The following is a 22,500-nucleotide window of genomic DNA, read 5'->3' as shown; positions in this document are numbered from 1 at the left end:
TGTAAAATGTAATAGAAAAGAATGTTTTGGCTGTATAAAATTACCTACAGCACCTGGTATTCCCAGGTGGTCTCCCATCCAAGTACAAACCAGGCCCAACACTGCATAGCTTCCAAGATCAGACGAGATTGGGCATGTCCAGTGTGGTTTGACTGTAGGTGCTCAAAAGCATTAAATTTAGACCTCTATTACTTCTTAACTCAAGTAAATTCATTGAAAAGTTGAAAAAATGTAATGTAAAATGTAATAGAAAATAATGTTATGGCTATATAAAATTACCTACAGCACCTGGTATTCCCAGGTGGTTTCTGATCCAAGTACTAACCAGGCCCAACACTGCATAGCTTCCAAGATCAAACGAGATTGGGCATGTCCAGTGTGGTTTGGCTGTAGGTGCTCAAAAGCATTAACTTTAGACCTCTATTACTTCTTAACTCAAGTAAATTCATTGATAAGTTGAAAAAATTTAATGTAAAATGTAATAGAAAAGACTGTTATGGCAGTATAAAATTACCTACAGCACCTGGGATTCCTAGGTGGTTTCCCATCCAAGTACTAACCAGGCCCAACACTGCATAGCTTCCAAGATCAGACGAGATTGGGCGGGCTGTAGGTGCTCAAAAACATTAACTTTAGACCTCTTTTACTTCTTTACTCAAGTAAATTCATTGATAAGTTGAAAAAACTAAATGTAAAATGTAATAGAAAAGAATGTTATGGCTGCATAAAATTACCTACTGCACCTGGTATTCCAAGGTGGTCTCCCATCCAAGTACTAACCAGGCCCACCACTGCATAGTTACCAAGTTCAGAGGAGATTGGTTATGTCCAGTGTGGATTGGCTGTAGGTGCTCAAAAGCATTAACTTTAGACCTCTATTACTTCTTAACTCACGGAAATTCATTGATAAGTTGAAAAAATTAAATGTAAAATGTAATAGAAAAGAATGTTATGCCAGTATAAAATTACCTACAGCACCTGGTATTCCCAGGTGGTCTCCCATCCAAGTACTAACCAGGCCCAACACTGCATAGCTTTCAAGATCAGACGAGATTGGGCATGTCCAGTGTGGTTTGGCTGTAGGTGCTAAAAAACATTAACTTTAGACCTCTTTTACTTCTTAACTCAAGTAAATTCATTGATAAGTTGAAAAAATTAAATGTAAAATGTAATAAAAAAGAATGTTATGGCTGTCTAAAATTACCTACAGGACCTGGAATTCCCAGGTGGTCTCCTATCCAAGTACAAACCAGGCCCAACACTGCATAGCTTCCAAGATCAGATGAGATTGGGCATGTCCAGTGTGGTTTGGCTGTAGGTGCTCAAAAGCATTAAATTTAGACCTCTATTACTTCTTAACTCATGTAAATTCATTAATAAGTTGAAAAAATTAAATGTAAAATGTAATAGAAAAGAATGTTATTGCAGTATAAAATTACCTACAGCACCTGGTATTTCCAGGTGGTCTCCCATCCAAGTACTAACCAGGCCCAACACTGTATAGTTTCCAAGTTCAGATGAGATTGGGCATGTCCAGTGTGGTTTGGCTGTAGGTGCTCAAAAACATTAACTTTAGACCTCTTTTACTTCTTAACTCAAGTAAATTCAATGATAAGTTGAAAAATGAAATGTAAAATGTAATAGAAAAGAATGTTATGGCAGCATAAAATTACCTACAACTCCTGGTATTCCCAGGTGGTCTCCCATAAAAGTACTAACCATCCCAACACTGCATAGCTTCCAAGATCAGATGAGATTGGGCATGTCCAGTGTGGTTTGGCTGCAGGCGCTCAAAAACATTAACTTTAGACCTCATTTACTTCTTAACTCAAGTAAATTCATTGATGAGTTGAAAAAATTAAATGTAAAATATAATAGAAAAGAATGTTATTGCATTTTAAAATTACCTACAGCACCTGGTATTCCCAGGTTGTCTACCATTCAAGTACTAACCAGGCCCAACACTGCATAGCTTCCAAGATCAGACGAGATTGGGCATGTCCAGTGTGGTTTGGCTGTAGGCACTCAAAAAATTTAACTTTAGACCTTATTTACTTCTTAACTCAAGTAAATTCATTGATAAGTTGTAAAAAATGTAATGTAAAATGTAATAGATAACAATGTTATGGCTATATAAAATTACCTACAGCACCTGGTATTCCCAGGTGGTCTCCCATCCAAGTACTAACCAGGCCCAACACTGCATAGCTTCCAAGATCTGATGAGATTGGGCATGTCCTGTGTGGTTTTCCTGTAGGTGCTCAAAAACATTAACTTTAGACCTCTTTTACTTCTTAACTCAAGTAAATTCAATGATAAGTTGAAAAATTAAATGTAAAATGTAATAGAAAAGAATGTTATGGCAGTAGAAAATTACCTACAGCTCCTGGTATTCCAAGGTGGTCTCCCATCCAAGTACTAACCAGGCCCAACACTGCATAGTTTCCAAGATCAGACGAGATTGGGCATGTCCAGTGTGGTTTGGCTGTAGGTGCTCAAAAACATTAACTTTAGACCTCTTTTACTTCTTAACTCAAGTAAATTCATTGATAAGTTGAAAAATTTAAATGTAAAATGTAATAGAAAAGAATGTTATGGCTGCATAAAATTACATACAGCACCTGGTATTCCTAGGTGGTCTCCCATCCAAGTACTAACCAGGCCCAACACTGCATAGCTTCCAAGATCAGACAAGATTGGGCATGTCCAGTGTGGTTTGGCTGTAGGTGCTCAAAAAATATTAACTTTAGACCTCTATTACTTCTTAACTCAAGTAAATTCATTGATAAGTTGAAAAAATTAAATGTAAAATGTAATAGAAAAGAATGTTATGGCAGTCTAAAATTACCTAGAGCACCTGGTATTCCCAAGTGGTCTCCCTTCCAAGTACTAACCCGGCCCATCACTGCATAGCTTCCAAGATCAGACGAGATTGGGCATGTCCAGTGTGGTTTGACTGTAGGTGCTCAAAAATCTTAACTTTAGACATCTTTTACTTCTTAACTCAAGTAAATTCATTGATAAGTTGAAAAAATGAAATGTAAAATGTAATAGAAAAGAATGTTTTGGCTGTCTAAAATTACCTATAGCTCCTGGTATTCCCAGGTGGTCTCCCATCCAAGTACAAACCAGACCCAACACTGCATAGCTTCCAAGATCAGACGAGATTGGGCAAGTCCACTGTGGTTTGGCTGTATGTGCTCAAAAGCAATAAATTTAGACTGCTATTACTTCTTAACACAAGTAAATTCATTGATAAGTTGAAAAAATTATATGTAAAATGTAATAGAAAAGAATGTTATGGCAGTATAAAATTACCTACAGCACCTGGGTTTCCAAGGTAGTCTCCCATCCAATTACTAACCAGTCCCAACACTGCATAGCTTCCAAAATCAGATGAGATTGGGCATGTCCAGTGTGGTTTGGCTGTAGGTGCTCAAAAACATTAACTTTAGACCTCTATTACTTCTTAACTCAAGTAAATTCATTGATAAGTTGAAAAAATTAAATGTAAAATGTAATAGAAAAGACTGTTATGGCAGTATAAAATTACCTACAGCACCTGGGATTCCTAGGTGGTCTCCCATCTTAGTACTAACCAGGTCCAACACTGCATAGCTTCCAAGATCAGACGAGATTGGGCATGTCCAGTGTGGTTTGGCTGTAGGTGCTCAAAAACATTAACTTTAGACCTCTTTTACTTCTTATCTCAAGTAAATTCATTGATAATTTGAAAAATTTAAATGTAAAATGTAATAGAAAAGAATGTTATGGCTGCATAAAATTACATACAGCACCTGGTATTCCTAGGTGGTCTCCCATCCAAGAACTAACCAGGCCCAACACTGCATAGCTTCCAAGATCAGACAAGATTGGGCATGTCCAGTGTGGTTTGGCTGTAGGTGCTCAAAAAATATTAACTTTAGACCTCTATTACTTCTTAACTCAAGTAAATTCATTGATAAGTTGAAAAAATTCAATGTAAAATGTAATAGAAAAGAATGTTATGGCAGTCTAAAATTACCTAGAGCACCTGGTATTCCCAGGTGGTCTCCCTTCCAAGTACTAACCAGGCCCATCACTGCATAGCTTCCAAGATCAGACGAGATTGGGCATGTCCAGTGTGGTTTGACTGTAGGTGCTCAAAAATCTTAACTTTAGACATCTTTTACTTCTTAACTCAAGTAAATTCATTGATAAGTTGAAAAAATTAAATTAAAATTTAATAGAAAAGAATGTTATGGCAGTATAAAATTACCTACAGCACCTGGTATTCCCAGGTGGTCTCCCATTCAAGTACTAACCAGGCCCAAAACTGCATAGCTTCCAAGATCAGACGAGATTGGGCATGTCCAGTGTGGTTTGGCTGTAGGCGCTCAAAAACATTAACTTTAGACCTCTTTTACTTCTTAACTCATGTAAATTCATTGATAAGTTGAAAAAATGTAATGTAAAATGTAATAGAAAAGAATGTTATGGCTATATAAAATTACCTACAGCACCAGGTATTCCCAGGTGGTCTCCAGTCCAAGTACTAACCAGGCCCAACACTGCATAGCTTCCAAGATCAGACAAGATTGGGCATGTCCAGTGTGGTTTGGCTGTAGGTGCTCAAAAGCATTAACTTTAGACCTCTATTACTTCTTAACTCAAGTAAATTCATTGATAAGTTGAAAAAATTAAATGTAAAATGTAATAGAAAAGAATGTTTTGGCTGTCTAAAATTACCTATAGCTCCTGGTATTCCCAGGTGGTCTCCCATCCAAGTACAAACCAGACCCAACACTGCATAGCTTCCAAGATCAGACGAGATTGGGCAAGTCCACTGTGGTTTGGCTGTATGTGCTCAAAAGCATTAAATTTAGAGCGCTATTACTTCTTAACACAAGTAAATTCATTGATAAGTTGAAAAAATTAAATGTAAAATGTAATAGAAAAGAATGTTATGGCAGTATAAAATTACCTACAGCACCTGGGTTTCCAAGGTGGTCTCCCATCCAATTACTAACCAGTCACAACACTGCATAGCTTCCAAGATCAGACGAGATTGGGCATGTCCAGTGTGGTTTGGCTGTAGGTGCTCAAAAACATTAACTTTAGACCTCTATTACTTCTTAACTCAAGTAAATTCATTGATAAGTTGAAAAAATTAAATGTAAAATGTAATAGAAAAGACTGTTATGGCAGTATAAAATTACCTACAGCACCTGGGATTCCTAGGTGGTCTCCCATCTTAGTACTAATCAGGTCCAACACTGCATAGCTTCCAAGATCAGACGAGATTGGGCATGTCCAGTGTGGTTTGGCTGAAGGTGCTCAAAAACATTAACTTTAGACCTCTTTTACTTCTTAACTCAAGTAAATTCATTGATAAGTTGAAAAAATGTAATGTAAAATGTAATAGAAAAGAATGTTATGGCTGCATAAAATTACATACAGCACCTGGTATTCCTAGGTGGTCTCCCATCCAAGTACTAACCAGGCCCAACACTGCATAGCTTCCAAGATCAGACGAGATTGGGCATGTCCAGTGTGGTTTGGCTGTAGGTGCTCAAAAATATTAACTTTAGACCTCTATTACTTCTTAACTCAAGTAAATTCATTGATAAGTTGAAAAAATTAAATGTAAAATGTAATAGAAAAGAATGTTATGGCAATATAAAATTACCTAGAGCACCTGGTATTCCCAGGTGGTCTCCCATCCAAGTACTAACCAGGCCCAACACTGCATAGCTTCCAAGATCAGACGAGATTGGGCATGTCCAGTGTGGTTTGACTGTAGGTGCTCAATAACATTAACTTTAGACATCTTTTAATTCTTAACTCAAGTAAATTCATTGATAAGTTGAAAAAATTAAATTAAAATTTAATAGAAAAGAATGTTATGGCAGTATAAAATTAGCTACAGCACCTGGTATTCGCAGGTGGTCTCCCATTTAAGTACTAACCAGGCCCAAAACTGCATAGCTTCCAAGATCAGACGAGATTGGGCATGTCCAGTGTGGTTTGGCTGTAGGCGCTCAAAAACATTAACTTTAGACCTCTTTTACTTCTTAACTCAAGTAAATTCATTGATAAGTTAAAAAATGTAATGTAAAATGTAATAAAAAAGAATGTTATGGCTATATAAAATTACCTACAGCACCTGGTATTCCCAGGTGGTCTCCAGTCCAAGTACTAACCAGGCCCAACACTGCATAGCTTCCAAGATCAGACGAGATTGGGCATGTCCAGTGTGGTTTGGCTGTAGGTGCTTAAAAGCATTAACTTTAGACCTCTATTACTTCTTAACTCAAGTAAATTCATTGATAAGTTGAAAAAATTAAATGTAAAATGTAATAGAAAAGAATGTTATGGCAGTATAAAATTACCTACAGCATCTGGTATTCCCAGGTGGTCTCCCATCCAAGTACTTACCAGGCCCAACACTGCATAGCTTCCAAAATCAGACAAGAATGGGCATGTCCACTGTGGTTTGGCTGGAAGTGCTCAAAAACATTAACTTTAGACCTCATTTACTTCTTAACTCAAGTAAATTCAATGATAAGTTGAAAAATGAAATGTAAAATGTAATAGAAAAGAATGTTATGGCAGTATAAAATTACCTACAGCTCCTGGTATTCCCAGGAGGTCTCCTATCCAAGTACTAACCAGGCCCAACACTGCATAGCTTCCAAGATCAGACGAGATTGGGCATGTCCAGTGTGGTTTGGCTGTAGGTGCTCAAAAACATTAACTTTAGACCTCTATTACTTCTTAACTCAAGAAAATTCATTGATAAGTTGAAGAAATTAAATGTAAAATGTAATAGAAAAGAATGTTATGGCAGTATAAAATTTCCTAGAGCTCCTGGTATTCCCAGGAGGTCTCCTATCCAAGTACTAACCAGGCCCAACACTGCATAGCTTCCAAGATCAGATGAGATTGGGCATGTCCAGTGTGGTTTGGCTGTAGGTGCTCAAAAACATTAACTTTAGACCTCTATTACTTCTTAACTCAAGAAAATTCATTGATAAGTTGAAGAAATTAAATGTAAAATGTAATAGAAAAGAATGTTATGGCAGTATAAAATTACCTACAGCACCTGGTATTCCCAGGTGGTCTCCCATCCAAGTACTAACCAGGCCCAACACTGCATAGCTTCCAAGTTCTGATGAGATTGGGCATGTCCAGTGTGGTATGGCTGTAGGTGCTCATAAACATTAACTTTAGACCTCTTTTACTTCTAAACTCAACTAAATTCAATGATAAGTTGAAAAATGAAATGTAAAATGTAATAGAAAAGAATGTTATGGCAGTCTAAAATTACCTAGAGCACCTGGTATTCCCAGGAGGTATCCCTTCAAAGTACTAACCAGGCCCATCACTGCATAGCTTCCAAGATCAGATGAGATTGGGCATGTCCAGTGTGGTTTGACTGTAGGTGCTCAAAAATATTAACTTTAGACATCTTTTACTTCTTAACTCAAGTAAATTCATTGATAAGTTGAAAAAATTAAATTAAAATTTAATAGAAAAGAATGTTATGGCAGTATAAAATTACCTACAGCACCTGGTATTCCCAGGTGGTCTCCCATTCAAGTACTAACCAGGCCCAAAACTGCATAGCTTCCAAGATCAGACGAGATTGGGCATGTCCAGTGTGGTTTGGCTGTAGGCGCTCAAAAACATTAACTTTAGACCTCTTTTACTTCTTAACTCAAGTAAATTCATTGATAAGTTGAAAAAATGTAATGTAAAATGTAATAGAAAATAATGTTATGGCTATATAAAATTACCTACAGCACCTGGTATTCCCAGGTGGTTTCTGATCCAAGTACTAACCAGGCCCAACACTGCATAGCTTCCAAGATCAAACGAGATTGGGCATGTCCAGTGTGGTTTGGCTGTAGGTGCTCAAAAGCATTAACTTTAGACCTCTTTTACTTCTTTACTCAAGTAAATTCATTGATAAGTTGAAAAAACTAAATGTAAAATGTAATAGAAAAGAATGTTATGGCTGCATAAAATTACCTACTGCACCTGGTATTCCAAGGTGGTCTCCCATCCAAGTACTAACCAGGCCCACCACTGCATAGTTACCAAGTTCAGAGGAGATTGGTTATGTCCAGTGTGGATTGGCTGTAGGTGCTCAAAAGCATTAACTTTAGACCTCTATTACTTCTTAACTCACGGAAATTCATTGATAAGTTGAAAAAATTAAATGTAAAATGTAATAGAAAAGAATGTTATGCCAGTATAAAATTACCTACAGCACCTGGTATTCCCAGGTGGTCTCCCATCCAAGTACTAACCAGGCCCAACACTGCATAGCTTTCAAGATCAGACGAGATTGGGCATGTCCAGTGTGGTTTGGCTGTAGGTGCTAAAAAACATTAACTTTAGACCTCTTTTACTTCTTAACTCAAGTAAATTCATTGATAAGTTGAAAAAATTAAATGTAAAATGTAATAAAAAAGAATGTTATGGCTGTCTAAAATTACCTACAGGACCTGGAATTCCCAGGTGGTCTCCTATCCAAGTACAAACCAGGCCCAACACTGCATAGCTTCCAAGATCAGACGAGATTGGGCATGTCCAGTGTGGTTTGGCTGTAGGTGCTCAAAAGCATTAAATTTAGACCTCTATTACTTCTTAACTCAAGTAAATTCATTAATAAGTTGAAAAAATTAAATGTAAAATGTAATAGAAAAGAATGTTATTGCAGTATAAAATTACCTACAGCACCTGGTATTTCCAGGTGGTCTCCCATCGAAGTACTAACCAGGCCCAACACTGTATAGTTTCCAAGTTCAGATGAGATTGGGCATGTCCAGTGTGGTTTGGCTGTAGGTGCTCAAAAACATTAACTTTAGACCTCTTTTACTTCTTAACTCAAGTAAATTCAATGATAAGTTGAAAAATGAAATGTAAAATGTAATAGAAAAGAATGTTATGGCAGCATAAAATTACCTACAACTCCTGGTATTCCCAGGTGGTCTCCCATACAAGTACTAACCATCCCAACACTGCATAGCTTCCAAGATCAGATGAGATTGGGCATGTCCAGTGTGGTTTGGCTGTAGGCGCTCAAAAACATTAACTTTAGACCTCTTTTACTTCTTAACTTAAGTAAATTCATTGATAAGTTGAAAAAATTAAATGTAAAAAGTAATAGAAAAGACTGTTATGGCAGTATAAAATTACCTACAGCACCTGGGATTCCTAGGTGGTCTCCCATCCAAGTACTAACCAGGCCCAACACTGCATAGCTTCCAAGATCAGATGAGATTGGGCATGTCCAGTGTGGTTTGACTGTAGGTGCTCAAAAACATTAACTTTAGACATCTTTTACTTCTTAACTCAAGTAAATTCATTGATAAGTTGAAAAAATTAAATGTAAAATATAATAGAAAAGAATGTTATTGCATTTTAAAATTACCTACAGCACCTGGTATTCCCAGGTTGTCTACCATTCAAGTACTTACCAGGCCCAACACTGCATAGCTTCCAAGATCAGACGAGATTGGGCATGTCCAGTGTGGTTTGGCTGTAGGCACTCAAAAAATTTAACTTTAGACCTTATTTACTTCTTAACTCAAGTAAATTCATTGATAAGTTGTAAAAAATGTAATGTAAAATGTAATAGATAACAATGTTATGGCTATATAAAATTACCTACAGCACCTGGTATTCCCAGGTGGTCTCCCATCCAAGTACTAACCAGGCCCAACACTGCATAGCTTCCAAGATCTGACGAGATTGGGCATGTCCTGTGTGGTTTGGCTGTAGGTGCTCAAAAACATTAACTTTAGACCTCTTTTACTTCTTAACTCAAGTAAATTCAATGAAAAGTTGAAAAATTAAATGTAAAATGTAATAGAAAAGAATGTTATGGCAGTAGAAAATTACCTACAGCTCCTGGTATTCCCAGGTGGTCTCCCATCCAAGTACTAACCAGGCCCAACACTGCATAGTTTCCAAGATCAGACGAGATTGGGCATGTCCACTGTGGTTGGGCTGTAGATGCTCAAAAACATTAACTTTAGACCTCTATTACTTCTTAACTCAAGTAAATTCATTGATAAGTTGAAAACATTAAATTTAAAATGTAATAGAAATGAATGTTATGGCAGTAAAAAATTACCTACAGCACCTGGTATTCCCAGGTGGTCTCCCATCCAAGTACTAACCAGGCCCAACACTGCATAGCTTCCAAGATCAGACGAGATTGGGCATGTCCAGTGCGGTTTGACTGTAGGTGCTCAAAAACATTAACTTTAGACATCTTTTACTTCTTAACTCAAGTAAATTCATTGATAAGTTGAAAAAATTAAATTAAAATTTTATAGAAAAGAATGTTATGGCAGTATAAAATTACCTACAGCACTTGGTATTCCCAGGTGGTCTCCCATTCAAGTACTAACCATGCCCAAAACTGCATAGCTTCCAAGATCAGATGAGATTGGGCATGTCCAGTGTGGTTTGGCTGTAGGCGCTCAAAAACATTAACTTTAGACCTCTTTTACTTTTTAACTCAAGTAAATTCATTGATAAGTTGAAAAAATGTAATGTAAAATGTAATAGAAAACAATGTTATGGCTAAATAAAATTACCTACAGCACCTGGTATTCCCAGGTGGTCCCACGTCCAAGTACTAACCAGGCCCAACACTGCATAGCTTCCAAGATCAGACGAGATTGGGCATGTCCAGTGTGGTTTGGCTGTAGGTGCTCAAAAACATTAACTTTAGACCTCTTTTACTTCTTAACTCAAGTAAATTCATTGATAAGTTGAAAAAATGAAATGTAAAATGTAATAGAAAAGAATGTTTTGGCTGTCTAAAATTACCTATAGCTCCTGGTATTCCCAGGTGGTCTCCCATCCAAGTACAAACCAGACCCAACACTGCATAGCTTCCAAGATCAGACGAGATTGGGCAAGTCCACTGTGGTTTGGCTGTATGTGCTCAAAAGCATTAAATTTAGACCGCTATTACTTCTTAACACAAGTAAATTCATTGATAAGTTGAAAAAATTATATGTAAAATGTAATAGAAAAGAATGTTATGGCAGTATAAAATTACCTACAGCACCTGGGTTTCCAAGGTAGTCTCCCATCCAATTACTAACCAGTCCCAACAACGCATAGCTTCCAAGATCAGATGAGATTGGGCATGTCCAGTGTGGTTTGGCTGTAGGTGCTCAAAAACATTAACTTTAGACCTCTATTACTTCTTAACTCAAGTAAATTCATTGATAAGTTGAAAAAATTAAATGTAAAATGTAATAGAAAAGACTGTTATGGCAGTATAAAATTACCTACAGCACCTGGGATTCCTAGGTGGTCTCCCATCTTAGTACTAACCAGGTCCAACACTGCATAGCTTCCAAGATCAGACGAGATTGGGCATGTCCAGTGTGGTTTGGCTGTAGGTGCTCAAAAACATTAACTTTAGACCTCTTTTACTTCTTAACTCAAGTAAATTCATTGATAAGTTGAAAAATTTAAATGTAAAATGTAATAGAAAAGAATGTTATGGCTGCATAAAATTACATACAGCACCTGGTATTCCTAGGTGGTCTCCCATCCAAGTACTAACCAGGCCCAACACTGCATAGCTTCCAAGATCAGACAAGATTGGGCATGTCCAGTGTGGTTTGGCTGTAGGTGCTCAAAAATATTAACTTTAGACCTCTATTACTTCTTAACTCAAGTAAATTCATTGATAAGTTGAAAAAATTAAATGTAAAATGTAATAGAAAAGAATGTTATGGCAGTCTAAAATTACCTAGAGCACCTGGTATTCCCAGGTGGTCTCCCTTCCAAGTACTAACCAGGCCCATCACTGCATAGCTTCCAAGATCAGACGAGATTGGGCATGTCCAGTGTGGTTTGGCTGTAGGTGCTCAAAAGCATTAACTTTAGACCTCTATTACTTCTTAACTCAAGTAAATTCATTGATAAGTTGAAAAAATTAAATGTAAAATGTAATAGAAAAGAATGTTTTGGCTGTCTAAAATTACCTATAGCTCCTGGTATTCCCAGGTGGTCTCCCATCCAAGTACAAACCAGACCCAACACTGCATAGCTTCCAAGATCAGACGAGATTGGGCAAGTCCTCTGTGGTTTGGCTGTAAGTGCTCAAAAGCATTAAATTTAGACCGCTATTACTTCTTAACACAAGTAAATTCATTGATAAGTTGAAAAAATTAAATGTAAAATGTAATAGAAAAGAATGTTATGGCAGTATAAAATTACCTACAGCACCTGGGTTTCCAAGGTGGTCTCCCATCCAATTACTAACCAGTCCAAACACTGCATAGCTTCCAAGATCAGACGAGATTGGGCATGTCCAGTGTGGTTTGGCTGTAGGTGCTCAAAAACATTAACTTTAGACCTCTATTACTTCTTAACTCAAGTAAATTCATTGATAAGTTGAAAAAATTAAATGTAAAATGTAATAGAAAAGACTGTTATGGCAGTATAAAATTACCTACAGCACCTGGGATTCCTAGGTGGTCTCCCATCTTAGTACTAACCAGGTCCAACACTGCATAGCTTCCAAGATCAGACGAGATTGGGCATGTCCAGTGTGGTTTGGCTGAAGGTGCTCAAAAACATTAACTTTAGACCTCTTTTACTTCTTAACTCAAGTAAATTCATTGATAAGTTGAAAAAATGTAATGTAAAATGTAATAGAAAAGAATGTTATGGCTGCATAAAATTACATACAGCACCTGGTATTCCTAGGTGGTCTCCCATCCAAGTACTAACCAGGCCCAACACTGCATAGCTTCCAAGATCAGACGAGATTGGGCACGTCCAGTGTGGTTTGGCTGTAGGTGCTCAAAAATATTAACTTTAGACCTCTATTACTTCTTAACTCAAGTAAATTCATTGATAAGTTGAAAAAATTAAATGTAAAATGTAATAGAAAAGAATGTTATGGCAATATAAAATTACCTAGAGCACCTGGTATTCCCAGGTGGTCTCCCATCCAAGTACTAACCAGGCCCAACACTGCATAGCTTCCAAGATCAGACGAGATTGGGCATGTCCAGTGTGGTTTGACTGTAGGTGCTCAAAAACATTAACTTTAGACATCTTTTACTTCTTAACTCAAGTAAATTCATTGATAAGTTGAAAAAATTAAATTAAAATTTAATAGAAAAGAATGTTATGGCAGTATAAAATTAGCTACAGCACCTGGTATTCCCAGGTGGTCTCCCATTTAAGTACTAACCAGGCCCAAAACTGCATAGCTTCCAAGATCAGATGAGATTGGGCATGTCCAGTGTGGTTTGGCTGTAGGCGCTCAAAAACATTAACTTTAGACCTCTTTTACTTCTTAACTCAAGTAAATTCATTGATAAGTTAAAAAAATGTAATGTAAAATGTAATAAAAAAGAATGTTATGGCTATATAAAATTACCTACAGCACCTGGTATTCCCAGGTGGTCTCCAGTCCAAGTACTAACCAGGCCCAACACTGCATAGCTTCCAAGATCAGACGAGATTGGGCATGTCCAGTGTGGTTTGGCTGTAGGTGTTTAAAAGCATTAAATTTAGACCTCTATTACTTCTTAACTCAAGTAAATTCATTGATAAGTTGAAAAAATTAAATGTAAAATGTAATAGAAAAGAATGTTATGGCAGTATAAAATTACCTACAGCATCTGGTATTCCCAGGTGGTCTCCCATCCAAGTACTTACCAGGCCCAACACTGCATAGCTTCCAAAATCAGACAAGAATGGGCATGTCCACTGTGGTTTGGCTGGAAGTGCTCCAAAACATTAACTTTAGACCTCATTTACTTCTTAACTCAAGTAAATTCAATGATAAGTTGAAAAATGAAATGTAAAATGTAATAGAAAAGAATGTTATGGCAGTATAAAATTACCTACAGCTCCTGGTATTCCCAGGAGGTCTCCTATCCAAGTACTAACCAGGCCCAACACTGCATAGCTTCCAAGATCAGATGAGATTGGGCATGTCCAGTGTGGTTTGGCTGTAGGTGCTCAAAAACATTAACTTTAGACCTCTATTACTTCTTAACTCAAGAAAATTCATTGATAAGTTGAAGAAATTAAATGTAAAATGTAATAGAAAAGAATGTTATGGCAGTATAAAATTACCTACAGCACCTTGTATTCCCAGGTGGTCTCCCATCCAAGTACTAACCAGGCCCAACACTGCATAGCTTCCAAGATCAGACGAGATTGGGCTTGTCCAGTGTGGTTTGACTGTAGGTGCTCAAAAGCATTAAATTTAGACCTCTATTACTTCCTAACTCAAGTAAATTCATTGAAAAGTTGAAAAAATGTAATGTAAAATGTAATAGAAAATAATGTTATGGCTATATAAAATTACCTACAGCACCTGGTATTCCCAGGTGGTTTCTGATCCAAGTACTAACCAGGCCCAACACTGCATAGCTTCCAAGATCAAACGAGATTGGGCATGTCCAGTGTGGTTTGGCTGTAGGTGCTCAAAAGCATTAACTTTAGACCTCTATTACTTCTTAACTCAAGTAAATTCATTGATAAGTTGAAAAAATTTAATGTAAAATGTAATAGAAAAGACTGTTATGGCAGTATAAAATTACCTACAGCACCTGGGATTCCTGGGTGGTTTACCATCCAAGTACTAACCAGGCCCAACACTGCATAGCTTCCAAGATCAGACGAGATTGGGCGGGCTGTAGGTGCTCAAAAACATTAACTTTAGACCTCTTTTACTCCTTTACTCAAGTAAATTCATTGATAAGTTGAAAAAACTAAATGTAAAATGTAATAGAAAAGAATGTTAAGGCTGCATAAAATTACCTACTGCACCTGGTATTCCAAGGTGGTCTCCCATCCAAGTACTAACCAGGCCCACCACTGCATAGCTACCAAGTTCAGAGGAGATTGGTTATGTCCAGTGTGGATTGGCTGTAGGTGCTCAAAAGCATTAACTTTAGACCTCTATTACTTCTTAACTCACGGAAATTCATTGATAAGTTGAAAAAATTAAATGTAAAATGTAATAGAAAAGAATGTTATGCCAGTATAAAATTACCTACAGCACCTGGTATTCCCAGGTGGTCTCCCATCCAAATACTAACCAGGCCCAACACTGCATAGCTTTCAAGATCAGACGAGATTGGGCATGTCCAGTGTGGTTTGGCTGTAGGTGCTCAAAAACATTAACTTTAGACCTCTTTTACTTCTTAACTCAAGTAAATTTATTGATAATTTGAAAAAATTAAATGTAAAATGTAATAAAAAAGAATGTTATGGCTGTCTAAAATTACCTACAGGACCTGGAATTCCCAGGTGGTCTCCCATCCAAGTACAAACCAGGCCCAACACTGCATAGCTTCCAAGATCAGACGAGATTGGGCATGTCCAGTGTGGTTTGGCTGTAGGTGCTCAAAAGCATTAAATTTAGACCTCTATTACTTCTTAACTCAAGTAAATTCATTAATAAGTTGAAAAAATTAAATGTAAAATGTAATAGAAAAGAATGTTATTGCAGTATAAAATTACCTACAGCACCTGGTATTTCCAGGTGGTCTCCCATCCAAGTACTAACCAGGCCCAACACTGTATAGTTTCCAAGTTCAGACGAGATTGGGCATGTCCAGTGTGGTTTGACTGTAGGTGCTCAAAAACATTAACTTTAGACCTCTTTTACTTCTTAACTCAAGTAAATTCAATGATAAGTTGAAAAATGAAATGTAAAATGTAATAGAAAAGAATGTTATGGCAGCATAAAATTACCTACAACTCCTGGTATTCCCAGGTGGTCTCCCATACAAGTACTAACCATCCCAACACTGCATAGCTTCCAAGATCAGATGAGATTGGGCATGTCCAGTGTGGTTTGGCTGTAGGCGCTCAAAAACATTAACTTTAGACCTCTTTTACTTCTTAACTCAAGTAAATTCATTGATAAGTTGAAAAAATGTAATGTAAAATGTAATAGAAAAGAATGTTATGGCTATATAAAATTACCTACAGCACCTGGTATTCCCAGGTGGTCTCCAGTCCAAGTACTAACCAGGCCCAACACTGCATAGCTTCCAAGATCAGACGAGATTGGGCATGTCCAGTGTGGTTTGGCTGTAGGTGCTCAAAAGCATTAACTTTAGACCTCTATTACTTCTTAACTCAAGTAAATTCATTGATAAGTTGAAAAAATTAAATGTAAAAAGTAATAGAAAAGACTGTTATGGCAGTATAAAATTACCTACAGCACCTGGGATTCCTAGGTGGTCTCCCATCCAAGTACTAACCAGGCCCAACACTGCATAGCTTCAAGATCAGATGAGATTGGGCATGTCCAGTGTGGTTTGACTGTAGGTGCTCAAAAACATTAACTTTAGACATCTTTTACTTCTTAACTCAAGTAAATTCATTGATAAGTTGAAAAAATTAAATGTAAAATATAATAGAAAAGAATGTTATTGCATTTTAAAATTACCTACAGCACCTGGTATTCCCAGGTTGTCTACCATTCAAGTACTAACCAGGCCCAACACTGCATAGCTTCCAAGATCAGACGAGATTGGGCATGTCCAGTGTGGTTTGGCTGTAGGCACTCAAAAAATTTAACTTTAGACCTTATTTACTTCTTAACTCAAGTAAATTCATTGATAAGTTGTAAAAAATGTAATGTAAAATGTAATAGATAACAATGTTATGGCTATATAAAGTTACCTACAGCACCTGGTATTCCCAGGTGGTCTCCCATCCAAGTACTAACCAGGCCCAACACTGCATAGCTTCCAAGATCTGACGAGATTGGGCATGTCCTGTGTGGTTTGGCTGTAGGTGCTCAAAAACATTAACTTTAGACCTCTTTTACTTCTTAACTCAAGTAAATTCAATGAAAAGTTGAAAAATTAAATGTAAAATGTAATAGAAAAGAATGTTATGGCAGTAGAAAATTACCTACAGCTCCTGGTATTCCCAGGTGGTCTCCCATCCAAGTACTAACCAGGCCCAACACTGCATAGTTTCCAAGATCAGACAAGATTGGGCATGTCCACTGTGGTTGGGCTGTAGATGCTCAAAAACATTAACTTTAGACCTCTATTACTTCTTAACTCAAGTAAATTCATTGATAAGTTGAAAAAATTAAATTAAAATGTAATAGAAATGAATGTTATGGCAGTAAAAAATTACCTACAGCACCTGGTATTCCCAGGTGGTCTCCCATCCAAGTACTAACCAGGCCCAACACTGCATAGCTTCCAAGATCAGACGAGATTGGGCATGTCCAGTGCGGTTTGACTGTAGGTGCTCAAAAACATTAACTTTAGACATCTTTTACTTCTTAACTCAAGTAAATTCATTGATAAGTTGAAAAAATTAAATTAAAATTTAATAGAAAAGAATGTTATGGCAGTATAAAATTACCTACAGCACCTGGTATTCCCAGGTGGTCTCCCATTCAAGTACTAACCATGCCCAAAACTGCATAGCTTCCAAGATCAGACGAGAATGGGCATGTCCAGTGTGGTTTGGCTGTAGGTGCTCAAAAACATTAACTTTAGACCTCTTTTACTTCTTAACTCAAGTAAATTCAATGATAAGTTGAAAAATGAAATGTAAAATGTAATAGAAAAGAATGTTATGGCAGCATAAAATTACCTACAACTCCTGGTATTCCCAGGTGGTCTCCCATACAAGTACTAACCATCCCAACACTGCATAGCTTCCAAGATCAGATGAGATTGGGCATGTCCAGTGTGGTTTGGCTGTAGGCGCTCAAAAACATTAACTTTAGACCTCTTTTACTTCTTAACTCAAGTAAATTCATTGATAAGTTGAAAAAATGTAATATAAAATGTAATAGAAAAGAATGTTATGGCTATATAAAATTACCTACAGCACCTGGTATTCCCAGGTGGTCTCCAGTCCAAGTACTAACCAGGCCCAACACTGCATAGCTTCCAAGATCAGACGAGATTGGGCATGTCCAGTGTGGTTTGGCTGTAGGTGCTCAAAAGCATTAACTTTAGACCTCTATTACTTCTTAACTCAAGTAAATTCATTGATAAGTTGAAAAAATTAAATGTAAAAAGTAATAGAAAAGACTGTTATGGCAGTATAAAATTACCTACAGCACCTGGGATTCCTAGGTGGTCTCCCATCCAAGTACTAACCAGGCCCAACACTGCATAGCTTCCAAGATCAGATGAGATTGGGCATGTCCAGTGTGGTTTGACTGTAGGTGCTCAAAAACATTAACTTTAGACATCTTTTACTTCTTAACTCAAGTAAATTCATTGATAAGTTGAAAAAATTAAATGTAAAATATAATAGAAAAGAATGTTATTGCATTTTAAAATTACCTACAGCACCTGGTATTCCCAGGTTGTCTACCATTCAAGTACTAACCAGGCCCAACACTGCATAGCTTCCAAGATCAGACGAGATTGGGCATGTCCAGTGTGGTTTGGCTGTAGGCACTCAAAAAATTTAACTTTAGACCTTATTTACTTCTTAACTCAAGTAAATTCATTGATAAGTTGTAAAAAATGTAATGTAAAATGTAATAGATAACAATGTTATGGCTATATAAAATTACCTACAGCACCTGGTATTCCCAGGTGGTCTCCCATCCAAGTACTAACCAGGCCCAACACTGCATAGCTTCCAAGATCTGACGAGATTGGGCATGTCCTCTGTGGTTTGGCTGTAGGTGCTCAAAAACATTAACTTTAGACCTCTTTTACTTCTTAACTCAAGTAAATTCAATGAAAAGTTGAAAAATTAAATGTAAAATGTAATAGAAAAGAATGTTATGGCAGTAGAAAATTACCTACAGCTCCTGGTATTCCCAGGTGGTCTCCCATCCAAGTACTAACCAGGCCCAACACTGCATAGTTTCCAAGATCAGACGAGATTGGGCATGTCCACTGTGGTTGGGCTGTAGATGCTCAAAAACATTAACTTTAGACCTCTATTACTTCTTAACTCAAGTAAATTCATTGATAAGTTGAAAAAATTAAATTTAAAATGTAATAGAAATGAATGTTATGGCAGTAAAAAATTACCTACAGCACCTGGTATTCCCAGGTGGTCTCCCATCCAAGTACTAACCAGGCCCAACACTGCATAGCTTCCAAGATCAGATGAGATTGGGCATGTCCAGTGCGGTTTGACTGTAGGTGCTCAAAAACATTAACTTTAGACATCTTTTACTTCTTAACTCAAGTAAATTCATTGATAAGTTGAAAAAATTAAATTAAAATTTAATAGAAAAGAATGTTATGGCAGTATAAAATTACCTACAGCACCTGGTATTCCCAGGTGGTCTCCCATTCAAGTACTAACCATGCCCAAAACTGCATAGCTTCCAAGATCAGACGAGATTGGGCATGTCCAGTGTGGTTTGGCTGTAGGCGCTCAAAAACATTAACTTTAGACCTCTTTTACTTTTTAACTCAAGAAAATTCATTGATAAGTTGAAAAAATGTAATGTAAAATGTAATAGAAAACAATGTTTTGGCTAAATAAAATTACCTACAGCACCTGGTATTCCCAGGTGGTCTCACGTCCAAGTACTAACCAGGCCCAACACTGCATAGCTTCCAAGATCAGACGAGATTGGGCATGTCCAGTGTGGTTTGGCTGTAGGTGCTCAAAAACATTAACTTTAGACCTCTTTTACTTCTTAACTCAAGTAAATTCATTGATAAGTTGAAAAAATGAAATGTAAAATGTAATAGAAAAGAATGTTTTGGCTGTCTAAAATTACCTATAGCTCCTGGTATTCCCAGGTGGTCTCCCATCCAAGTACTAACCAGGCCCAACACTGCATAGCTTTCAAGATCAGACGAGATTGGGCATGTCCAGTGTGGTTTGGCTGTAGGTGCTCAAAAACATTAACTTTAGACCTCTTTTACTTCTTAACTCAAGTAAATTTATTGATAAGTTGAAAAAATTAAATGTAAAATGTAATAAAAAAGAATGTTATGGCTGTCTAAAATTACCTACAGGACCTGGAATTCCCAGGTGGTCTCCCATCCAAGTACAAACCAGGCCCAACACTGCATAGCTTCCAAGATCAGACGAGATTGGGCATGTCCAGTGTGGTTTGGCTGTAGGTGCTCAAAAGCATTAAATTTAGACCTCTATTACTTCTTAACTCAAGTAAATTCATTAATAAGCTGAAAAAATTAAATGTAAAATGTAATAGAAAAGAATGTTATTGCAGTATAAAATTACCTACAGCACCTGGTATTTCCAGGTGGTCTCCCATCCAAGTACTAACCAGGCCCAACACTGTATAGTTTCCAAGTTCAGACGAGATTGGGCATGTCCAGTGTGGTTTGGCTGTAGGTGCTCAAAAACATTAACTTTAGACCTCTTTTACTTCTTAACTCAAGTAAATTCAATGATAAGTTGAAAAATGAAATGTAAAATGTAATAGAAAAGAATGTTATGGCAGTAGAAAATTACCTACAGCTCCTGGTATTCCCAGGTGGTCTCCCATCCAAGTACTAACCAGGCCCAACACTGCATAGTTTCCAAGATCAGACGAGATTGGGCATGTCCACTGTGGTTGGGCTGTAGATGCTCAAAAACATTAACTTTAGACCTCTATTACTTCTTAACTCAAGTAAATTCATTGATAAGTTGAAAAAATTAAATTTAAAATGTAATAGAAATGAATGTTATGGCAGTAAAAAATTACCTACAGCACCTGGTATTCCCAGGTGGTCTCCCATCCAAGTACTAACCAGGCCCAACACTGCATAGCTTCCAAGATCAGATGAGATTGGGCATGTCCAGTGCGGTTTGACTGTAGGTGCTCAAAAACATTAACTTTAGACATCTTTTACTTCTTAACTCAAGTAAATTCATTGATAAGTTGAAAAAATTAAATTAAAATTTAATAGAAAAGAATGTTATGGCAGTATAAAATTACCTACAGCACCTGGTATTCCCAGGTGGTCTCCCATTCAAGTACTAACCATGCCCAAAACTGCATAGCTTCCAAGATCAGACGAGATTGGGCATGTCCAGTGTGGTTTGGCTGTAGGCGCTCAAAAACATTAACTTTAGACCTCTTTTACTTTTTAACTCAAGAAAATTCATTGATAAGTTGAAAAAATGTAATGTAAAATGTAATAGAAAACAATGTTTTGGCTAAATAAAATTACCTACAGCACCTGGTATTCCCAGGTGGTCTCACGTCCAAGTACTAACCAGGCCCAACACTGCATAGCTTCCAAGATCAGACGAGATTGGGCATGTCCAGTGTGGTTTGGCTGTAGGTGCTCAAAAACATTAACTTTAGACCTCTTTTACTTCTTAACTCAAGTAAATTCATTGATAAGTTGAAAAAATGAAATGTAAAATGTAATAGAAAAGAATGTTTTGGCTGTCTAAAATTACCTATAGCTCCTGGTATTCCCAGGTGGTCTCCCATCCAAGTACTAACCAGGCCCAACACTGCATAGCTTTCAAGATCAGACGAGATTGGGCATGTCCAGTGTGGTTTGGCTGTAGGTGCTCAAAAACATTAACTTTAGACCTCTTTTACTTCTTAACTCAAGTAAATTTATTGATAAGTTGAAAAAATTAAATGTAAAATGTAATAAAAAAGAATGTTATGGCTGTCTAAAATTACCTACAGGACCTGGAATTCCCAGGTGGTCTCCCATCCAAGTACAAACCAGGCCCAACACTGCATAGCTTCCAAGATCAGACGAGATTGGGCATGTCCAGTGTGGTTTGGCTGTAGGTGCTCAAAAGCATTAAATTTAGACCTCTATTACTTCTTAACTCAAGTAAATTCATTAATAAGCTGAAAAAATTAAATGTAAAATGTAATAGAAAAGAATGTTATTGCAGTATAAAATTACCTACAGCACCTGGTATTTCCAGGTGGTCTCCCATCCAAGTACTAACCAGGCCCAACACTGTATAGTTTCCAAGTTCAGACGAGATTGGGCATGTCCAGTGTGGTTTGGCTGTAGGTGCTCAAAAACATTAACTTTAGACCTCTTTTACTTCTTAACTCAAGTAAATTCAATGATAAGTTGAAAAATGAAATGTAAAATGTAATAGAAAAGAATGTTATGGCAGCATAAAATTACCTACAGCTCCTGGTATTCCCAGGTGGTCTCCCATACAAGTACTAACCATCCCAACACTGCATAGCTCCAAGATCAGATGAGATTGGGCATGTCCAGTGTGGTTTGGCTGTAGGCGCTCAAAAACATTAACTTTAGACCTCTTTTACTTCTTAACTCAAGTAAATTCATTGATAAGTTGAAAAAATGTAATGTAAAATGTAATAGAGAAGAATGTTATGGCTATATAAAATTACCTACAGCACCTGGTATTCCCAGGTGGTCTCCAGTCCAAGTACTAACCAGGCCCAACACTACATAGCTTCCAAGATCAGACGAGATTGGGCATGTCCAGTGTGGTTTGGCTGTAGGTGCTCAAAAGCATTAACTTTAGACCTCTATTACTTCTTAACTCAAGTAAATTCATTGATAAGTTGAAAAA

General features: G+C 37.1%; 5 non-coding genes and 87 pseudogenes across 5 annotated transcripts; all 92 read right to left on the bottom strand.

The window, feature by feature from the left end:
* Positions 1-41: 41 nt before the first annotated feature.
* On the bottom strand, positions 42-160 carry LOC148489289 (5S ribosomal RNA; annotated as a pseudogene).
* Positions 161-276: 116 nt separating this feature from the next.
* On the bottom strand, positions 277-395 carry LOC148489288 (5S ribosomal RNA; annotated as a pseudogene).
* Positions 396-731: 336 nt separating this feature from the next.
* Positions 732-850, bottom strand: LOC148489287 (5S ribosomal RNA; annotated as a pseudogene).
* Positions 851-966: 116 nt separating this feature from the next.
* LOC148489286 (5S ribosomal RNA) lies at positions 967-1,085 on the bottom strand (annotated as a pseudogene).
* Positions 1,086-1,201: 116 nt separating this feature from the next.
* LOC148489285 (5S ribosomal RNA) lies at positions 1,202-1,320 on the bottom strand (annotated as a pseudogene).
* A 116-nt stretch (positions 1,321-1,436) lies between these two features.
* LOC148489284 (5S ribosomal RNA) lies at positions 1,437-1,555 on the bottom strand (annotated as a pseudogene).
* Positions 1,556-1,670: 115 nt separating this feature from the next.
* On the bottom strand, positions 1,671-1,788 carry LOC148489283 (5S ribosomal RNA; annotated as a pseudogene).
* A 116-nt stretch (positions 1,789-1,904) lies between these two features.
* Positions 1,905-2,023, bottom strand: LOC148489282 (5S ribosomal RNA; annotated as a pseudogene).
* Positions 2,024-2,140: 117 nt separating this feature from the next.
* Positions 2,141-2,259, bottom strand: LOC148489281 (5S ribosomal RNA; annotated as a pseudogene).
* Positions 2,260-2,374: 115 nt separating this feature from the next.
* On the bottom strand, positions 2,375-2,493 carry LOC148489280 (5S ribosomal RNA; annotated as a pseudogene).
* A 116-nt stretch (positions 2,494-2,609) lies between these two features.
* On the bottom strand, positions 2,610-2,728 carry LOC148489279 (5S ribosomal RNA; annotated as a pseudogene).
* Positions 2,729-2,845: 117 nt separating this feature from the next.
* Positions 2,846-2,964, bottom strand: LOC148489278 (5S ribosomal RNA; annotated as a pseudogene).
* Positions 2,965-3,080: 116 nt separating this feature from the next.
* LOC148489277 (5S ribosomal RNA) lies at positions 3,081-3,199 on the bottom strand (annotated as a pseudogene).
* A 116-nt stretch (positions 3,200-3,315) lies between these two features.
* On the bottom strand, positions 3,316-3,434 carry LOC148489276 (5S ribosomal RNA; annotated as a pseudogene).
* Positions 3,435-3,550: 116 nt separating this feature from the next.
* On the bottom strand, positions 3,551-3,669 carry LOC148489275 (5S ribosomal RNA; annotated as a pseudogene).
* Positions 3,670-3,785: 116 nt separating this feature from the next.
* On the bottom strand, positions 3,786-3,904 carry LOC148489274 (5S ribosomal RNA; annotated as a pseudogene).
* A 117-nt stretch (positions 3,905-4,021) lies between these two features.
* LOC148489273 (5S ribosomal RNA) lies at positions 4,022-4,140 on the bottom strand (annotated as a pseudogene).
* Positions 4,141-4,255: 115 nt separating this feature from the next.
* Positions 4,256-4,374, bottom strand: LOC148489272 (5S ribosomal RNA; annotated as a pseudogene).
* A 116-nt stretch (positions 4,375-4,490) lies between these two features.
* Positions 4,491-4,609, bottom strand: LOC148489271 (5S ribosomal RNA; annotated as a pseudogene).
* Positions 4,610-4,725: 116 nt separating this feature from the next.
* On the bottom strand, positions 4,726-4,844 carry LOC148489270 (5S ribosomal RNA; annotated as a pseudogene).
* Positions 4,845-4,960: 116 nt separating this feature from the next.
* On the bottom strand, positions 4,961-5,079 carry LOC148489269 (5S ribosomal RNA; annotated as a pseudogene).
* A 116-nt stretch (positions 5,080-5,195) lies between these two features.
* Positions 5,196-5,314, bottom strand: LOC148489268 (5S ribosomal RNA; annotated as a pseudogene).
* Positions 5,315-5,430: 116 nt separating this feature from the next.
* LOC148489267 (5S ribosomal RNA) lies at positions 5,431-5,549 on the bottom strand (annotated as a pseudogene).
* Positions 5,550-5,665: 116 nt separating this feature from the next.
* LOC148489266 (5S ribosomal RNA) lies at positions 5,666-5,784 on the bottom strand (annotated as a pseudogene).
* A 115-nt stretch (positions 5,785-5,899) lies between these two features.
* On the bottom strand, positions 5,900-6,018 carry LOC148489265 (5S ribosomal RNA; annotated as a pseudogene).
* Positions 6,019-6,133: 115 nt separating this feature from the next.
* LOC148489264 (5S ribosomal RNA) lies at positions 6,134-6,252 on the bottom strand (annotated as a pseudogene).
* Positions 6,253-6,602: 350 nt separating this feature from the next.
* Positions 6,603-6,721, bottom strand: LOC148489263 (5S ribosomal RNA; annotated as a pseudogene).
* Positions 6,722-6,837: 116 nt separating this feature from the next.
* Positions 6,838-6,956, bottom strand: LOC148489262 (5S ribosomal RNA; annotated as a pseudogene).
* A 116-nt stretch (positions 6,957-7,072) lies between these two features.
* LOC148489261 (5S ribosomal RNA) lies at positions 7,073-7,191 on the bottom strand. The gene has a single exon (XR_015871728.1). It is a non-coding gene; the product is annotated as a 5S ribosomal RNA (ribosomal RNA).
* Positions 7,192-7,306: 115 nt separating this feature from the next.
* LOC148489260 (5S ribosomal RNA) lies at positions 7,307-7,425 on the bottom strand (annotated as a pseudogene).
* Positions 7,426-7,540: 115 nt separating this feature from the next.
* On the bottom strand, positions 7,541-7,659 carry LOC148489259 (5S ribosomal RNA; annotated as a pseudogene).
* Positions 7,660-7,775: 116 nt separating this feature from the next.
* Positions 7,776-7,894, bottom strand: LOC148489258 (5S ribosomal RNA; annotated as a pseudogene).
* Positions 7,895-8,010: 116 nt separating this feature from the next.
* Positions 8,011-8,129, bottom strand: LOC148489257 (5S ribosomal RNA; annotated as a pseudogene).
* A 116-nt stretch (positions 8,130-8,245) lies between these two features.
* Positions 8,246-8,364, bottom strand: LOC148489256 (5S ribosomal RNA; annotated as a pseudogene).
* Positions 8,365-8,480: 116 nt separating this feature from the next.
* LOC148489255 (5S ribosomal RNA) lies at positions 8,481-8,599 on the bottom strand (annotated as a pseudogene).
* Positions 8,600-8,715: 116 nt separating this feature from the next.
* Positions 8,716-8,834, bottom strand: LOC148489254 (5S ribosomal RNA; annotated as a pseudogene).
* A 115-nt stretch (positions 8,835-8,949) lies between these two features.
* Positions 8,950-9,067, bottom strand: LOC148489253 (5S ribosomal RNA; annotated as a pseudogene).
* Positions 9,068-9,183: 116 nt separating this feature from the next.
* On the bottom strand, positions 9,184-9,302 carry LOC148489252 (5S ribosomal RNA; annotated as a pseudogene).
* A 116-nt stretch (positions 9,303-9,418) lies between these two features.
* On the bottom strand, positions 9,419-9,537 carry LOC148489251 (5S ribosomal RNA; annotated as a pseudogene).
* A 117-nt stretch (positions 9,538-9,654) lies between these two features.
* Positions 9,655-9,773, bottom strand: LOC148489250 (5S ribosomal RNA; annotated as a pseudogene).
* A 115-nt stretch (positions 9,774-9,888) lies between these two features.
* Positions 9,889-10,007, bottom strand: LOC148489249 (5S ribosomal RNA; annotated as a pseudogene).
* A 116-nt stretch (positions 10,008-10,123) lies between these two features.
* LOC148489248 (5S ribosomal RNA) lies at positions 10,124-10,242 on the bottom strand. Its single transcript, XR_015870751.1, has one exon. It is a non-coding gene; the product is annotated as a 5S ribosomal RNA (ribosomal RNA).
* Positions 10,243-10,357: 115 nt separating this feature from the next.
* Positions 10,358-10,476, bottom strand: LOC148489247 (5S ribosomal RNA; annotated as a pseudogene).
* A 116-nt stretch (positions 10,477-10,592) lies between these two features.
* Positions 10,593-10,711, bottom strand: LOC148489246 (5S ribosomal RNA; annotated as a pseudogene).
* A 116-nt stretch (positions 10,712-10,827) lies between these two features.
* On the bottom strand, positions 10,828-10,946 carry LOC148489245 (5S ribosomal RNA; annotated as a pseudogene).
* A 116-nt stretch (positions 10,947-11,062) lies between these two features.
* On the bottom strand, positions 11,063-11,181 carry LOC148489244 (5S ribosomal RNA; annotated as a pseudogene).
* Positions 11,182-11,297: 116 nt separating this feature from the next.
* LOC148489243 (5S ribosomal RNA) lies at positions 11,298-11,416 on the bottom strand (annotated as a pseudogene).
* Positions 11,417-11,532: 116 nt separating this feature from the next.
* LOC148489242 (5S ribosomal RNA) lies at positions 11,533-11,651 on the bottom strand (annotated as a pseudogene).
* A 116-nt stretch (positions 11,652-11,767) lies between these two features.
* On the bottom strand, positions 11,768-11,886 carry LOC148489241 (5S ribosomal RNA; annotated as a pseudogene).
* A 116-nt stretch (positions 11,887-12,002) lies between these two features.
* Positions 12,003-12,121, bottom strand: LOC148489240 (5S ribosomal RNA; annotated as a pseudogene).
* Positions 12,122-12,237: 116 nt separating this feature from the next.
* Positions 12,238-12,356, bottom strand: LOC148489239 (5S ribosomal RNA; annotated as a pseudogene).
* Positions 12,357-12,472: 116 nt separating this feature from the next.
* LOC148489238 (5S ribosomal RNA) lies at positions 12,473-12,591 on the bottom strand (annotated as a pseudogene).
* Positions 12,592-12,707: 116 nt separating this feature from the next.
* LOC148489237 (5S ribosomal RNA) lies at positions 12,708-12,826 on the bottom strand (annotated as a pseudogene).
* A 116-nt stretch (positions 12,827-12,942) lies between these two features.
* LOC148489236 (5S ribosomal RNA) lies at positions 12,943-13,061 on the bottom strand (annotated as a pseudogene).
* A 115-nt stretch (positions 13,062-13,176) lies between these two features.
* Positions 13,177-13,295, bottom strand: LOC148489235 (5S ribosomal RNA; annotated as a pseudogene).
* Positions 13,296-13,411: 116 nt separating this feature from the next.
* LOC148489234 (5S ribosomal RNA) lies at positions 13,412-13,530 on the bottom strand (annotated as a pseudogene).
* A 350-nt stretch (positions 13,531-13,880) lies between these two features.
* Positions 13,881-13,999, bottom strand: LOC148489233 (5S ribosomal RNA; annotated as a pseudogene).
* Positions 14,000-14,115: 116 nt separating this feature from the next.
* Positions 14,116-14,234, bottom strand: LOC148489232 (5S ribosomal RNA; annotated as a pseudogene).
* Positions 14,235-14,350: 116 nt separating this feature from the next.
* LOC148489231 (5S ribosomal RNA) lies at positions 14,351-14,469 on the bottom strand (annotated as a pseudogene).
* A 336-nt stretch (positions 14,470-14,805) lies between these two features.
* Positions 14,806-14,924, bottom strand: LOC148489230 (5S ribosomal RNA; annotated as a pseudogene).
* Positions 14,925-15,040: 116 nt separating this feature from the next.
* Positions 15,041-15,159, bottom strand: LOC148489229 (5S ribosomal RNA; annotated as a pseudogene).
* Positions 15,160-15,275: 116 nt separating this feature from the next.
* Positions 15,276-15,394, bottom strand: LOC148489228 (5S ribosomal RNA; annotated as a pseudogene).
* Positions 15,395-15,510: 116 nt separating this feature from the next.
* On the bottom strand, positions 15,511-15,629 carry LOC148489227 (5S ribosomal RNA; annotated as a pseudogene).
* A 115-nt stretch (positions 15,630-15,744) lies between these two features.
* On the bottom strand, positions 15,745-15,862 carry LOC148489226 (5S ribosomal RNA; annotated as a pseudogene).
* Positions 15,863-15,978: 116 nt separating this feature from the next.
* LOC148489225 (5S ribosomal RNA) lies at positions 15,979-16,097 on the bottom strand (annotated as a pseudogene).
* A 116-nt stretch (positions 16,098-16,213) lies between these two features.
* On the bottom strand, positions 16,214-16,331 carry LOC148489224 (5S ribosomal RNA; annotated as a pseudogene).
* A 116-nt stretch (positions 16,332-16,447) lies between these two features.
* On the bottom strand, positions 16,448-16,566 carry LOC148489223 (5S ribosomal RNA; annotated as a pseudogene).
* Positions 16,567-16,683: 117 nt separating this feature from the next.
* LOC148489222 (5S ribosomal RNA) lies at positions 16,684-16,802 on the bottom strand (annotated as a pseudogene).
* A 115-nt stretch (positions 16,803-16,917) lies between these two features.
* LOC148489221 (5S ribosomal RNA) lies at positions 16,918-17,036 on the bottom strand (annotated as a pseudogene).
* Positions 17,037-17,151: 115 nt separating this feature from the next.
* LOC148489220 (5S ribosomal RNA) lies at positions 17,152-17,270 on the bottom strand. Its single transcript, XR_015870749.1, has one exon. It is a non-coding gene; the product is annotated as a 5S ribosomal RNA (ribosomal RNA).
* A 115-nt stretch (positions 17,271-17,385) lies between these two features.
* Positions 17,386-17,504, bottom strand: LOC148489219 (5S ribosomal RNA; annotated as a pseudogene).
* Positions 17,505-17,619: 115 nt separating this feature from the next.
* Positions 17,620-17,737, bottom strand: LOC148489218 (5S ribosomal RNA; annotated as a pseudogene).
* Positions 17,738-17,853: 116 nt separating this feature from the next.
* Positions 17,854-17,972, bottom strand: LOC148489217 (5S ribosomal RNA; annotated as a pseudogene).
* A 116-nt stretch (positions 17,973-18,088) lies between these two features.
* LOC148489216 (5S ribosomal RNA) lies at positions 18,089-18,207 on the bottom strand (annotated as a pseudogene).
* Positions 18,208-18,323: 116 nt separating this feature from the next.
* On the bottom strand, positions 18,324-18,442 carry LOC148489215 (5S ribosomal RNA; annotated as a pseudogene).
* A 117-nt stretch (positions 18,443-18,559) lies between these two features.
* Positions 18,560-18,678, bottom strand: LOC148489214 (5S ribosomal RNA; annotated as a pseudogene).
* A 115-nt stretch (positions 18,679-18,793) lies between these two features.
* On the bottom strand, positions 18,794-18,912 carry LOC148489213 (5S ribosomal RNA; annotated as a pseudogene).
* A 116-nt stretch (positions 18,913-19,028) lies between these two features.
* On the bottom strand, positions 19,029-19,147 carry LOC148489212 (5S ribosomal RNA). Its single transcript, XR_015870410.1, has one exon. It is a non-coding gene; the product is annotated as a 5S ribosomal RNA (ribosomal RNA).
* A 115-nt stretch (positions 19,148-19,262) lies between these two features.
* LOC148489211 (5S ribosomal RNA) lies at positions 19,263-19,381 on the bottom strand (annotated as a pseudogene).
* A 116-nt stretch (positions 19,382-19,497) lies between these two features.
* Positions 19,498-19,616, bottom strand: LOC148489210 (5S ribosomal RNA; annotated as a pseudogene).
* A 116-nt stretch (positions 19,617-19,732) lies between these two features.
* On the bottom strand, positions 19,733-19,851 carry LOC148489209 (5S ribosomal RNA; annotated as a pseudogene).
* A 116-nt stretch (positions 19,852-19,967) lies between these two features.
* On the bottom strand, positions 19,968-20,086 carry LOC148489208 (5S ribosomal RNA; annotated as a pseudogene).
* Positions 20,087-20,202: 116 nt separating this feature from the next.
* LOC148489207 (5S ribosomal RNA) lies at positions 20,203-20,321 on the bottom strand (annotated as a pseudogene).
* Positions 20,322-20,436: 115 nt separating this feature from the next.
* On the bottom strand, positions 20,437-20,555 carry LOC148489206 (5S ribosomal RNA; annotated as a pseudogene).
* A 116-nt stretch (positions 20,556-20,671) lies between these two features.
* On the bottom strand, positions 20,672-20,790 carry LOC148489205 (5S ribosomal RNA). The gene has a single exon (XR_015870409.1). It is a non-coding gene; the product is annotated as a 5S ribosomal RNA (ribosomal RNA).
* A 115-nt stretch (positions 20,791-20,905) lies between these two features.
* LOC148489204 (5S ribosomal RNA) lies at positions 20,906-21,024 on the bottom strand (annotated as a pseudogene).
* Positions 21,025-21,140: 116 nt separating this feature from the next.
* On the bottom strand, positions 21,141-21,259 carry LOC148489203 (5S ribosomal RNA; annotated as a pseudogene).
* Positions 21,260-21,375: 116 nt separating this feature from the next.
* LOC148489202 (5S ribosomal RNA) lies at positions 21,376-21,494 on the bottom strand (annotated as a pseudogene).
* A 116-nt stretch (positions 21,495-21,610) lies between these two features.
* On the bottom strand, positions 21,611-21,729 carry LOC148489201 (5S ribosomal RNA; annotated as a pseudogene).
* Positions 21,730-21,845: 116 nt separating this feature from the next.
* On the bottom strand, positions 21,846-21,964 carry LOC148489200 (5S ribosomal RNA; annotated as a pseudogene).
* A 115-nt stretch (positions 21,965-22,079) lies between these two features.
* Positions 22,080-22,196, bottom strand: LOC148489199 (5S ribosomal RNA; annotated as a pseudogene).
* Positions 22,197-22,312: 116 nt separating this feature from the next.
* On the bottom strand, positions 22,313-22,431 carry LOC148489198 (5S ribosomal RNA; annotated as a pseudogene).
* Between the last annotated feature and the right edge of the window lie 69 nt (positions 22,432-22,500).

Source organism: Taudactylus pleione, unplaced genomic scaffold (genome assembly GCF_031769625.1).
Source record: "Taudactylus pleione unplaced genomic scaffold, aTauple2 ptg000550l, whole genome shotgun sequence".
In the NCBI taxonomy this organism is placed as follows: Eukaryota; Metazoa; Chordata; class Amphibia; order Anura; family Myobatrachidae; genus Taudactylus; species Taudactylus pleione.
The sequence above is the reverse complement of the archived record's forward strand: the minus strand, read 5'-3'. Positions and strand labels throughout refer to the sequence as shown.